Consider the following 15,165-nt stretch of genomic DNA (forward strand, 5'->3'; position numbering starts at 1 on the left):
TTTCGGGCCGGGCTGGGTCCAGGCAGGGCGTCAGCACGGGGACCTAGGTCTGGCCCGGGTTTCCGGGACGACCCCGGGTCAGGCCGGGTTCCGGCACGGCCGGGCCCGGGCCTCAGGGCTTTTTGGATAGGTCTAGTTAAAATAAATGTATTTAGAATGAACTTTTAACTAGTGTCAAGAAAAGTAATTATGAGATATAGCTCATGGGGTGATGCCTAACTTAATATTAAGGGTGATGTCCAATCTTTTGCGCTATAGTCTTAAAGGGCGGTGGTTACTTAATTAAGGTCCAATGAATATTCCCGCTGAATATCTCGGAACCCTCCCACCAATCTCGTACTTACTTGGCTAGTTTAATTGTTACAAGTATAAATATAGAGCATCTTTAAACTATATCAAGTTTGATTACGGTAAAAGATTTATAAAATCGTTCGTAGCCCTCCATCATTTTAGTTGAATACTACTAAGCTTATAAATACTTTGTTTGTTGGCTATAGTCAAGGCAATACTATTCTATGGCTAAGTAGTATTCATCTGTATATAAGATATAAGGATAGCTTAAGTTGGTTATGCAACTTTGTTGGTCTTCGTCAAGAGTATGCATAAGTTAAATTTAAACCAGTTAAGAAAATATGGGTCCAAACTTAACTAGTTGATGATAAAATTTTATTACAATTTTATACCATTATTATCTATTTTTAATGAATAAATATACCACTAATAATTGTTTTTATCTTTAATTGCATGTTAATGAAGAATAAAGCCCAAAATCTATTCTCTCAACAAAAACCCATGAATTAAATGAAGAACACAAGCAAGAGCCAAAAAGCCCAAGCCCAGAATCAAGCCGAGTAGCCTGTAGAAGATGGAGAAAATAAAAAAATAAAATATAAAAAATTGTATTCAAGATAGTTGGCCGCAAAGAAACGACGATATCTCTTAATCTGGAAGGCAGAATTTAACATATAATATATAAAAGTCGCCTATCTCGACGAGATGAAGCCATCCGTGAAGGTAGAAATTTGATAGAACATCGATGCTAGTATTGATGTGGGCATATATGCCGGCATCGATGCCAGCATCAATGCTGGCATCGATACTGACAATTCGGTTACGAATTAAGGGCTGATTTTGATGGTTTTGTATAAGATTTCAATCCAATGGCTCATATTAATTAATGTTTACTATAAATAGGGGTAGAGAGTGAATGATTGAGGGTGTGAAAAATTTTGTATCTCCATTTGGAGAGGAGGATTACTCTTAATTGAGAAGACCTTCTAAATTTGTAACTTTTTGTTACAATTAATAAAAAAATTCACCACTTTAAATTTTTCTTTTCTTCTTTTTATTGGATGATGAAAATGAAAATGAAGATGGAGATAGAGATCAATTTGAAGGTTTTCTTTTATTTTCTCTTTTATTTCTTTTTATTGCTTATTAGCTTAGATTTATTTTCATGATTGTAGTTAGATTTTATTTTCTTGCTTAAATAGCCAAGAGGCTAGAACCCTCTTGCCTTAGATTTATTTCATGCTTATAGAGTAGATTTATTTTCTCATATCTAATTCTTGCAATTTATTTTATAGTTTAGATTTTGTAATTTATTTCGTAGTTAGATTTTATTTTCTTGTACTATTCGCCTTGAGGCTAGAACCGTCTTGGGATTAGTGTTTCTTTTGTTCATTTTTTATTTTCTTTGATTCGCTTTGAGGCTAGAACCCTCTAGAGAATTGCATTTTCTAAGAAGTGGATTCAATTATAGATTCTTCATATCTTTAATTGAATCCTCCATCTTTACTTTCTTGAATTTTCTTTTTACTGTTTTTTTTATTCTTGATTTTATCTTTCCTTCTCTTCTTATTCTTGTGAAAATCATTCATTCTTTGTCACATCCACTCTCACTTACATTTTATGCCTATTTACACACTATCACTTTCACTCTTTCTATCTCTCCACAATCATATTTACTCATCACTCCTATTTTTCATGCACACAACATAAGAACCAATTTTAATTTTCTCCTATAAAACACCTTCCTCGTAGGATCGATAACTTTTTATATTATAACTTAATTGATTGTGTACTTGTAATTTTTGGATATATGTTTATGCCGCATCAACTTTTTGGTGCCGTTATCGGGGAGGGTGCTTAAGTAGGTTTTAATTATTTTGGTTCTTTAACTTGTGTGTTTCTTGTGAAAGAACTACTTGGAGATTAAAGATCAAGGATTGAAGATTAAGGATTTGGCGATTCGTTGTGGTAAGTCTTCTTCCTAATATTTTTAATTCCACATCTTTAGCTAGTTTCTCACAATTAGCGATAATTAGGATCTAAAAAAAGGATTTTATTTTCGTTGACCATAATAAAATTCACCCTCCACTTTGACATTTACTAAAAAGATAATAAATTCAAACAATTTTCCCCTTTCTCATTTGTTTGATTGTTAACCCTAATTAAAAAAAGATTTTCTTTTTACCATCCTTTTTAGTCGCTTTTAATTCCTAGGGTTGTATTTCATATAATTAGTAGGAATTTACCAAAGTGATTTGAGCACTTGATTTGGCACACACTTAAAAATATTCTTAAGGGCGAAACCCTCTAATCAAGATAAGGTAAGGGATTTAATCACCATTTCCTTAGCCTACAAATCACTAATTCCTCACTTCACAACCCAAGCCTAATAAAACTCATTAGACGTTGGCCCTAAGGATTCGAGCTCAATAAGGAACAAAGAATCCTTAAGTGAACCGGTTTAAAGTTTCTTGGATTAGTTGGTGTATTCGAGCTCAATAAGGAACAAAGAATCCTTAAGTGAACCGGTTTAAAGTTTCTTGGATTAGTTGGTGTCCAAAGCAAGGTTTAGGGGTTGCGTAAGCACTCCACAAGGAACGAGGTACTTAATCAATCTCTGATCAACCTCTATTCCTATCCTTACCTGGCTAACTAACCGAGTAAAACTTTTATCTTTTTACTTAAGGAGTTTTTGGTTAGGAGCTGGTCTAGCTGAGTTAGGCTTAACCCTAGAGTTAGAGTAATTAAAAAGTGATTATTTTTTATTTATTTTTAGTTAGGTTTTTCCTTCTTCCTTTTTCTTCTCATAAAAAAACTAACTTTTTCTTCTTAAAAAAAGGTATAAAAAGAAATTATTTTGGGTGCATGCAAATGTAGATTAGGGACAATACACATAGACAAATTTGTTTTGAACAAATTGAAGAAATGGCTAATCCACATGTTCTCCAAGATTTATGTTATTCCAATAGGATTGAAATCCCCAATGAAGCTTGGGAGTTTGTAGAGAGCGGAACTATGTAATGGGAGCACTGCGATGACAGTGTTAACGTTGCATTTCAATATTCTGTGAATGATCCATTTTTTCCAACCTACAACTTACGTTGGATAAATTACCCAAACTTTGCATGGAATCAAGGAAACTACTTTGGAATTCAAAACTACACTCCCTCTTCAACCTAATATTTTCCTAGGGGAAACACAGTTCCTTTTAGTTCTCAACCTAATTTTTAACAACCAAATCTGTCATATCAATCTCTTCATCATCAAGCTATAAATCACACTCCTTTTTATACAGATCATGACGAACGTCTCAATATTTTGGAAAATGTTTGGAAACCATAATTAAGGCCTCCACACAAGCCACAAATATGTTAACTCAAACATCCAACACGATGAATTCATTTATACAATTAATCAAACACATACTTAACTCCAACACTCAATACATAGCTAGATTAAAACTTATCTTGATCAACTAGCTAGTGCCATGAGTGAAAGAGAGGAAGGAGAAATTTTGAGTCAACTCGTGGTCAACACTAAGGACACATGATCTAGTTCATCCTATGAAACTCAAATGAATGCAATTCATTCACTACGGTCAGGAAAACATGTCGATAATCAGGTAAGAACACATTCAAGTCAAACTCTTGTTCCAGAACAAATTCCTTCTCCTTCTGATAACTCAATTCAAGAAAGACCAGAGGAAGAAGTAGAAGAGTCAGATCCAAGTTTTGAGAAAATTTTTGATGAGGAGCTGAAAATATTAGGAGAAGCAGATCAGGTTTGTCAAAATAAGAAAACTGTGTTAAACAATTGCTGCGATGACAGTGTTAACGTTGCATTTCAATATTCTGTGAATGATCCATTTTTTCCAACCTACAACTTACGTTGGATAAATTACCCAAACTTTGCATGGAATCAAGGAAACTACTTTGGAATTCAAAACTACACTCCCTCTTCAACCTAATATTTTCCTAGGGGAAACACAGTTCCTTTTAGTTCTCAACCTAATTTTTAACAACCAAATCTGTCATATCAATCTCTTCATCATCAAGCTATAAATCACACTCCTTTTTATACAGATCATGACGAACGTCTCAATATTTTGGAAAATGTTTGGAAACCATAATTAAGGCCTCCACACAAGCCACAAATATGTTAACTCAAACATCCAACACGATGAATTCATTTATACAATTAATCAAACACATACTTAACTCCAACACTCAATACATAGCTAGATTAAAACTTATCTTGATCAACTAGCTAGTGCCATGAGTGAAAGAGAGGAAGGAGAAATTTTGAGTCAACTCGTGGTCAACACTAAGGACACATGATCTAGTTCATCCTATGAAACTCAAATGAATGCAATTCATTCACTACGGTCAGGAAAACATGTCGATAATCAGGTAAGAACACATTCAAGTCAAACTCTTGTTCCAGAACAAATTCCTTCTCCTTCTGATAACTCAATTCAAGAAAGACCAGAGGAAGAAGTAGAAGAGTCAGATCCAAGTTTTGAGAAAATTTTTGATGAGGAGCTGAAAATATTAGGAGAAGCAGATCAGGTTTGTCAAAATAAGAAAACTGTGTTAAACAATTGCTGTTTTGAACTGAATTTTAAAGAACTCTTTCTTGATGAACTTAGATTATTGGAAAATAATCAACAACTAAATTTTCATAATTCAACCATGAATCTTGGGATTGAGGAAGATGCTACAGAAGAATTAGTTGCTACAATACAAAACTTCAAAAATCAAGAGTTTAAGTTCATTAAGATATTCAAAATGCATGACACCAATAATATCTACCTTATATTGTTGCAAGAATCATTGAACACTCTGGAGTGCTTGGAATTTTAGCACATTGTTGATTATATCATTCTAAATTGTAAGCTGTCTAAAAATCATAATAGATAGCTAATCCCCCATTAAACACCGATGATGGAAGTTACAATCTGACGACTTCCAGAAGGTTATAATTTAAAGACTTTTACGTAGATCGATGAAGGTTACAATCTGATAACCTTCGCAACAACTGATGAAAGGTCTAATCAACAGCCTTTACAATCAACATCGGGAGTTACAATCTGATGACTCTCATATTTTCAAAGAGCCAAGACGAAGATTACTGAACAACAGTCTTTGCAACGCTCTACAGAAGAAGTTTAAGTCATTAGCTTCTTCTAAAACGCGGAATTCACCTTCACGTTTCAGTTCTTGAAACCCAGGCGACCCCCGCGTTTCCAAGCCTCAACAAGCAAAACGCAAGTGGCCCTCGTGTTTTTGATATTCGGTCGATACCCAACTCTACGTCTCAATCCTAAAATGGGGCGTTAGGGTCTTGAACGCCAACCTGGGCGTTTGACTCGTTCAAATACGAGCTGAACGGTTGCAGGAACCGTTTTTCCTCCACGATTTGAGGGATTTCCGCCCCACTTAGGAGCAGATTAAGGGGGTGGTTACACCCCTCTCAACCCCATTATGGAGAGAATTAAGGGGGCGGTTACACCCCTTAATTCCTTATAAATATGGGTAAACTCAATTGAGTTCGGGCTGGCTGGGTTGATCGGAGAGGCTGGCTTTTTGGATCTTGGACTTGGCAGCAAAGAGGAGATCTTCGGCTTGGCAGCGAGGGGAAGATCAACGTTCATCCTTCAGCAACGTTCAACAACAGAGAGCTTTCATCCTTGGCTTATAAACCAATTTCGGTTAAATCAACTCTTTCATAGAGTTTCAAACTCATTCAGAGTTATCAACTCGATCAAAGTTCAAAACTTGCTCTGCAAGTTCTTCTAAAACTCGCTCTGAGTTATTAACTCGTTAAGAGTTATTTTCAAACTTTCCACACAAGTTCTCCATAACGTCAAATCGTGAGGAGAAGACCATGTTCCAGTGAAATAAGACGTGCGGATCGTCAACGGAGAGCAAATTCGACGTGAGCATTCGAGGGAGCCACTCCATCGCCACCGTGAAGAACCCAGAATTAAACAAAGAGGAGAATTCAGATCATTCTTCTCTCTTTTGTAATCGGAAAATCTAATTGTAATTGAGATCAAGAGAATACAAATCAATTTTTCTTTCATTTCTTTTACTACAAATTTTCCACCAAACATAAATTATTTAAAATTCGGGGAAGATTTTTTAACAATAAGGTAGGATTTAATGTAGAATACAAGCTCTTCATGTTGAACACTTCATTCTATATTGTTTGTTTTGTTTATTTCAGAATAATAAAAAGAATTTATTCTTCTCTCATTTGAGAGTTTCTTGTTCAGTTGTAAGAGAGAGAGAGAGAGAGAGAGAGAGAGAGAGAGAAGAGAGAGAAAAGAAAAAGAAAAAAAGAAGAATAAAATTTTGATTTCATCCTTCTCAGACCAAAGGTAATTGCAGATTTTATCAGCCAATCAAATGTAAGTGTTTCACTTCTTATCTGTTTTACTTTGTATATCATAGAGTTTGCTTTGAGGATAATGCAAAATTTAGGTGTGGGGATGGGAATTAGTTATTTTTTCCTCTTTATTTTACCTTTTAGTTGTATTTTTGATTTTTTTTTCTCTTCTTTTTCAAAAAAAAATTATCAATTGCCAAATTGATAAAGTTAAGTAATAATTGAGTTATTTGATAAATTTTAAATTTTCTAATCCCTAAATTGTTATTTACTTAAGTTCACCTTTTATGATAACTCTAAATAAAATTTCTTAAGAAATGATTTTCAAAGTAGTATACTTTACTTAAGCCTTAACTTAGAATTTTATTTAAAATAATAGAATTTTTGCATGCTTAGCTTAGAGTTGAAAATAATTTTTCAAAGTGTCTTGATTTACATATTTTTCAAAATATATATACATATATATTTTTAAAAAAACTAACATTACAAAAGAAGAGTGTGGAAAATGGGCACAAAAAAAAACTCTTGAACTTAAGGTGATTCTATCTTATAAAGCCTAAGCTGACCTAATAATTAAGCCCAATGAGTATTTCCATACTTAATGACCAAAGCCCAATTGGGTTGGGATTCATTGGCCTAAAACTCATTAAATGGTCACTTAGAAAGCCCGTTAAAGTAGAAAAAATCACCAAGGAAGAAAGAGTTAAAAAATTTAATAATAATAACAATAAAATACTAACAAATGATATATATATATATATAGTATATATGGCCTTGAAAAATATTTCTAATCAAGCAACTTGAATATTATTTTAAACAAAGAGTTAGCATGTTCTTTTCAAAACTTTTAAATTAAATTTTTAAGTTTGGCTTGGTTTTGTATTGCAATAATGAGAAGATTTTCTAGGAAATTCACTTTGGAGTTATATATAAAAATGTTTTCTTGAGTAATAACTAGCTTCAATTAGATTATCTAATTTTATTAAGTAATTTTAGTTATTTACTGACCTCTTTAAATTGGCAAGTTGACCGAATTTTTGTTATATGCACTAAATACAACCACGATTCCTATGAAAGTGAGTTAGGATTTTCTTTTTCTTTCTTTGCTAGAGGACTAGCAAAAGTTTAGGTGTGAGGGCATTTAATAATCATATTTTATTATAATTTTATACCCTTATTATCTATTTTTAATTAATAAATATACCACTAATAATTGTTTTTATCTTTAATTGCAGGTTAATGAAGAATAAAGCCCAAGATCTCTTCTCTCAACAAAAACCCATGAATTAAATAAAGAACACAAGCAAGAGACAAAAAGCCCAAGCCCTGAATCAAACCGAGTAGCCTGTAGAAGCCGAAGAAAATAAAACAAATCAAATATGAAAAAATATGTATTCAAGATAGTTGACCGTAAAGAAATGACGATATCTCTCAATCCGGAAGGCGGAATTTAACATATAATATATAAAAATCACCTATCTCAATGAGACGAAGCCATCCGTGAAGGTAGAAATTTGATAGGACATCGATGCTAGCATCGTTGCGGGCATCGATGCCAGCATCGATGCTGGCATAGATACTGACAGTTCTGTTATGAATTAAGGGCTGATTTTTGATGGTTTTGGATAAGATTACAATCCAAATGCTCATATTCATTGATGTTTACTATAAATAGGGGTAGAGAGTGAGCGGTTGAGGGTTTGAAATTTTTGTATCTCCATTTGGAGAGGAGGATTACTCTTAATTGAGAAGACCTTCCAAATTTGTAACTTTTTGTTACAATTAATAAAAGAATTTTTTTCACCACTTTAAATTTTTCTTTTCTTCTCTTTATTGGATGATGAAGATGAAGATGGAGAAGGAGATCAATTTGAAGGTTTGCTTTTATTTTCTCTTTTATTTCTTTTCATTACTTATTAGCTTAGATTTATTTCCATGTTTGTAGTTAGATTTTATTTTCTTGCTTAAATAGCCAAGAGGCTAGAACCCTCTTGCCTTAGATTTATTTCATGTTTATAGAATAGATTTATTTTCTCATATTTAATTCTTACAATTTATTTTATAGTTTAGATTTTGCAAATTTATTTTGTAGTTAGATTTTATTTTTTTATACTATTCGCCTTAAGGCTAGAACCCTCTTGGGATTTTTTTTTTTGTTCATTTTTTATTTTCTTTGATTTGCCTTGAGGCTAGAACCCTCTAGAGAATTGCATTTTCTAAGAAGTAGATTCAATTATAGATTCTTCATATCTTTTATTGAATCCTCCATCTTTACTTTCTTGAATTTTTTTACTGTTAATTTTTATTTTTGATTCTTGATTTTATCTTTCCTTCTCTTCTTGTTCTTATGAAAATCATTCATTCTTTGTCACATCCACTCTCACTTATATTTTGTGCTTATTTACACACTATCACTTTCACTCTCTCTATCTCTCCATAATCATATTCACTCATCACTCCTATTTGTCATGCACACAACATAAGAACCAATTTTAATTTTCTCCTATAAAACACCTTCCTCGTGGGATCGATAAATTTTTATATTATAACTTGATTGATTGTGCACTTGAAATTTTTGGGTATATGTTTATGCTGCATCACTAGCTTTTTATGATTTGTTGGCCATCGTCAATGTCATAAAAGACTAGGGGCAAAATCATATCAAGAATTACAAGAATGTAGAAGACAAAAATTGTCTACCAATTATGGAGTATATCGATTTGTTGGTCATCATCAAGGTTGATACATTTAATGATAATTGAACAATTATCCCACTTGAAATCAAGGGGTTGTTTTCCGATCACCTCTTATAAAGGTTTTGAGGGACTCGAAAAATAGTGGGAGGCATAACCGATCACCTCTTATAAAGGTTTTGAGGGACTCGAAAAATAGTGGGAGGCATAACTTAGATAAAAAAATGAACCAAATCTATTTTATGTATTGAACATGACTCGAAAAATAGTGGGAGGCATAACTTAGATAAAAAAATGAACCAAATCTATTTTATGTATTGAACATCTGCTAAAATATTTTTTTTCTCTCTCTTTCAGGCCATCATGTCTATCTTAAAACTCATACTATAACAGAACAAGTTAACCGGTCCTAACTACAAATACTGGTTGAGGAATGTTAAAATTGCTTAACTTATGACAAAATAGCATATGTCCTCACAACATCGAAACCCGTTCTAGGCCCAGAATCTACTGTAGTGGACAATGAAATCCACATAAAGTGGGATAGAAATTGTTCACTTGCTCAATGCCTCACAATTGCCTCTATGGATTTGGTCCATCAGAGGCAACATGAGAATATGGATGTCAGATCCATATTTCATAATACAGAAGAACTGTATGGCGAGCAACCACGACAAATAAAGTACGCGACATCTAGGAATTTGTTCCGGATGAAAATGACTGTGGGATCTTCTGTTGAGGACCACGTCCTCAAAATGATCGCCTATGTCAATAAGCTTGAACTTTTGAAAACAGGCCTAGATGCAGATAGATATACAGATATTATTCTGCAGTCCTCAACACCAGCCTACTCCCGATTCATATCACACTTATTGATGATAGATCTGGAGCTCACTCTTCCTGTCCTGCTTAATTTGTTAAGACAGGAGGAAAGTTCTATGAAAAAGGGACAAACACCAGCCTTGGTTATAGGAAAATCTTCTTCCACTTCTAGCAAACTGGTTTCCAAGATAAAGGGAATGAAGAAAACTACTAAACCAAAGAAAGGTGTTAAGAAGGCTGTCAAGAAGGACAAAGGGAAAGCAAAAAAGACGACTGCAGAATACTTCCATTATCACAAGTCAGGATACTGGAAAAGGAACTATCCTGAATTCCTAGCCTCACTCAACAAGAAGAAGCAAGTTGTTGCTTCATCTTCAGGTGTGTTGGTTACTCAGAATTTTTTTATATAAATCCTACATCTTGGGTATTAGATAACAGATCAGGATCTCACATCTGTAATTTGTTACAGGGGCTGAGAAGTTATAGAAAGCTTGGTGCTGGAGAGATGACCCTATAAGTTGGTAATGGTGCAATAGTTACAGCAGTTACGGTTGGAGATTTTCATCTAGCTTTACCAAATGGAAACATTTTGATTTTGAATAGCTGCTATTTTGTACCAACTATGATGTGTAATATAATATCCATATCTTTATTAGATAAAGATGGATATATATTCAAGTTGGAGAACAATGTTATGAATATCATATATAATCAAAAGTTGATTGCTTATGGAACATTGTGTAATGGCATCTATATTCTTAATCAAAACACAATTCTGAATACTCATCACACTAATAAAAGAAAGCACTCAGTTATGAACGACGCTTTCTTATGGCGTTGTAGACTTGGTCATATTAATAAAGAAAGACTTGGCGAGCTACATAAGCGTGGATATTTAAATCCATTTGATTTTAAGTCTTATGATACTTGCAAGTCTTGTCTTAAAGGTAAAATGACCAAGACTCCATTTACGGGAACTGGAGTAAGAGTTACAGAACTCTTAGGACTGATACATAGTGATGTATGTGGTCCTATGTCTACAATGGTCAGAGGTGGCTACTCCTACTTTATTACTTTTACTAATGATTTTTCAAGATTCGGACATGTGTTTTTGATGAAACACAAGTCTGAAACATTTGAGAAATTTATTGAGTATAAAAATAAAGTAGAGAATCAAACGAGTAAGAAAGTTAAAATTCTTCGATCAGATTGAGGAGACGAATACTTGAGCACATAATTCTTAGGGTTTTTAAAAGAGAATGAGATTCTCTCTCAGGTTACTCCACCCTTTACACCAAAGCTTAAGGGCGTATCAGAAAGGAGGAATCGTACCCTATTAGATATGATACATTCCATAATGAGTAACGCTGAGTTACCTTTTTCATTCTGGGGGTATGCATTAGAAACAGCAGCATACTTACTGAATAGGGCTCCAACTAAAGCAGTGCCTAAACCTCCATATGAGATATGGTATGGGATGAAACCATATCTTAATTATATTAAGATTTGGGGATGTCATGCTTATGTAAAAAAGCAAGATCCTAAAAAGTTAGAGGCACGCTTAGTATTGTGTAAATTTGTAGGATATCCAAGGAATTCCCATGGATATCAATTCTACCACATCTATGAATAAAAGATTGTTTCTCGGTATGCTACATTCTTGGAGAAGGAATTTCTTAAAAAAGAAATTAGTGGGAGCATGGTAGAACTGGAAGAAATTTTAGAGATACAAATCAATACTGATAATTTATTAGAACCAAAAAATTCAGTTGTACCAGAAAGACCTCAACAACTCCGCAGATATCCAAGGCGATCTCATGCACCTAAGAGACAATATGATTTTCTCGTTGAAGGTAACATGTTAGATCACGTCATAGATGATGATGAACTTTTGAGTTACCAGCAAGCATCTCAGAGTAGGGACTCTGTTGCTTGGCATAATGTAATAAAATCCAAAATAGACTTTATGTACATCAACAAAGTATGGATCTTAGACAATGCTCCTACAGGGGTGATACCCATAGGTTGCAAATGGTTGTTTAAGAAAAAGTTGGGTGTAGATGGGAAAGTAGAGACTTTTAAAGCTAGACTGATAGCTAAAGGTTTTCGTCAAAGATCTGGTTTGGACTACGATGAAATCTTTTCTCCAGTGGCTATGCTAAAGTCTATTCAGATCTTACTTGCTATAGCTGCTCACTATGACTACGAGATCTGGCAAATGGATGTCAAAACTACATTTTTAAATGGTGATTTAGAAGAGTGCATATATATGTCTCAACCAGAGGGATTTATAGTCAGTGGGAGCAGTGGAAAAGCATGTAAGTTGCTTAAAGCCATTTATGGACTGAAGCAAGCATCACGGAGATGGAACATCTGTTTTGATGATGCTATCAAAGAGTTTGGTTCCATCAAAAATCCAGATGAACCATGTGTGTATGAAAGGATAATTAGGAGTATAGTATCGTTTCTTATTTTGTATGTAGACGATATACTCTTAATCGATAATGACATACCGTCATTACAAGCGGTTAAAATTTGGCTATCAAAAAGATTTTTCATGAAAGATTTGGGTAATGACATACCGTCATTACAAGCGGTTAAAATTTGGCTATCAAAAAGATTTTTCATGAAAGATTTGGGTAAAGCATCCTATATACTGGGTATTCAAATCTATAGAGATAGATCTAGAAGGATATTAGGATTATCCTAATCTAGATACATTGGCAAAGTGCTAAAGTGGTTTAGCATGGAAAATTCTAAGAAAGGTTTTGTACCTCCATCTCCTGGAATCTCCCTATCTAAAAGATGTCTCCCCAGACTGATGAAGAGAGGAAACACATGAGTCTAATTCCTTATGCCTTGGCCGTAGGATCAATCATGTGTTATGTACTTGACCGGATATCGCTTTTTCACTCAATTTGGTAAGTAGATTACCAATCTAACATAGAGAAGAGCACTGGAAACCAGTCAAAAATATACTTAAGTATCTAAAAAGGACTAAAGAGTTATTTTTGATATACGGTAAAAGTGACGTCCAAATGGAGGCTTTTTCCGACTCTAGCTTTCAGAGCGATATCGATGATAGTAAATCTCCTTCAGAATATGTTTTTAGCCTCAATAGAGGGGCTGTCAGTTGGAAAAGGTCCAAGCAGGACACAGTAGCGGACTCTACTATAGAAGCCGAATACATTACGGCAAATGATGCAGCCAAAGAAGCTGTCTGGATGAGGAAGTTCCTTTCAGAGCTGAAAGTTGTTCCCACCATTAAAGATCCAGTACCTTTATACCGTGATAGTAATGCTGCAATAGCTCTGACAAAGGAACCCTGGTCTTACCATAAGTCCAGACATATTATGAGGAAGTATCACTTGATCATGGAGATAGTTGATCACCAAGAGATTAAGATTGAAAGAGTTAACACAAAAGATAATATAGCAGATCCATTCACAAAGGCAATTGCTCGTACACAATTTGAAAAACTCGTTGAGCTATTGGGTATTAGATATTATAATAATTGGCCTTAGTGCAAGTGGGAGTTTGTTAGATATAGGTGTCATGCAGGTAATAATTGTATATTATAACAGGACCTATATGAATATAACATCCTTATTCAAAATAATAGTATGCTATTTGGTCAGATTTATCTGGTATTTTAATACAGATAAAGTCCTTAGAATGATATTAGACTATCAAATATTTCGGATATGATCGTAATGAAGAGATCTGATTTGTCGCTAACGTATATTCTAAAATGTTCCTAGTCGATGAAGTGTTGAAATGTGACATCATCACTTTGGGAAGACTAGTGTATACTCTATCTAGTCGATGAAGTGTTGAAATGTGACATCATCACTTTGGGAAGACTAGTGTATACTCTATTTCTCCTTTAGTAGGATGATGATCCATCTCTTGGATTATTAATGTGAGACATCAAGATATAGTATACAGGTGACTCATAAGTGAATGAGTTGACTAAATGACTCACTGAGAACATCTAGTTAGTAATTATACTTAACTGTCAAATAGAAGTTCTCAAGTGATATAGTACATAGTAATCTCTTGACCTGAGGCATGAGTGTAATATCTTACATGTCAGTATAGGTGTACTTAGACTTTTATCTAACCACAGTTCTCATTAAGTTGTGTATAACGGTTCTTGTTGGGTGCATCCCGAGACATAAGTAGATATTGAGATACCAAGATGGGATTCATCTCTCCCAATATAAGGGGTTAATGTCATAAGATTGTTTGATATAACTATAGCCAAGAAATCCTTGACCGAGGTAAATAAGATAAACTGAGTGTCAGTTTGATCTTATAGGTTATGAGTTTAATATCAACAAAAACTAATCGAACTATTAGGGTTTGACAGTTTTCCATACCCTAGGCTCGATAGTTTGACATGGTTTGATGAAGAGACCGGACTGTACAATATTATCACTGAGTGGTCCTGATAAAATTATGTTAGTATCTTGCAAACATTTATCACAACTTATACTCGGGTAGTCTTCATGTGTAGCTAGCACCTCTGTTGTACTTGTGGATATCATCCACTACCGAGTTCTTAAGTTGGGCCCTAGAGTCACACCAAGCGCGTACTTGAATCCTATGAAACACAATTTATAGAGTAATGTGTATGATTGATACACATATATGATATTACCGGATACACATAAACGGTTATGTATATCGGTAAAATCATAGTGCTATGTTCTTAGGAAATGAATTCTAGTATTTTTTTTCCATAAAGTTAACTTTTAGTCAACTAGTTGACTTTTTTATCAACAGTTGACTTTTGGTCAACTCATTGACTTTTTGGTCACATGATGACTTATTAGTCAATGATTGGAAAATTACGAAATATCGTATTTATGAAATATCGTATTGATGTGGCATTTTCATTTATGAAATACACACTTTATTATACCTTGATTAATGAGTCATGAGATGAGTCATCAAGGTGGTATGG

Source organism: Asparagus officinalis, chromosome 6 (genome assembly GCF_001876935.1).
Source record: "Asparagus officinalis chromosome 6, Aspof.V1, whole genome shotgun sequence".
NCBI classification, from domain to species: domain Eukaryota; kingdom Viridiplantae; phylum Streptophyta; class Magnoliopsida; order Asparagales; family Asparagaceae; genus Asparagus; species Asparagus officinalis.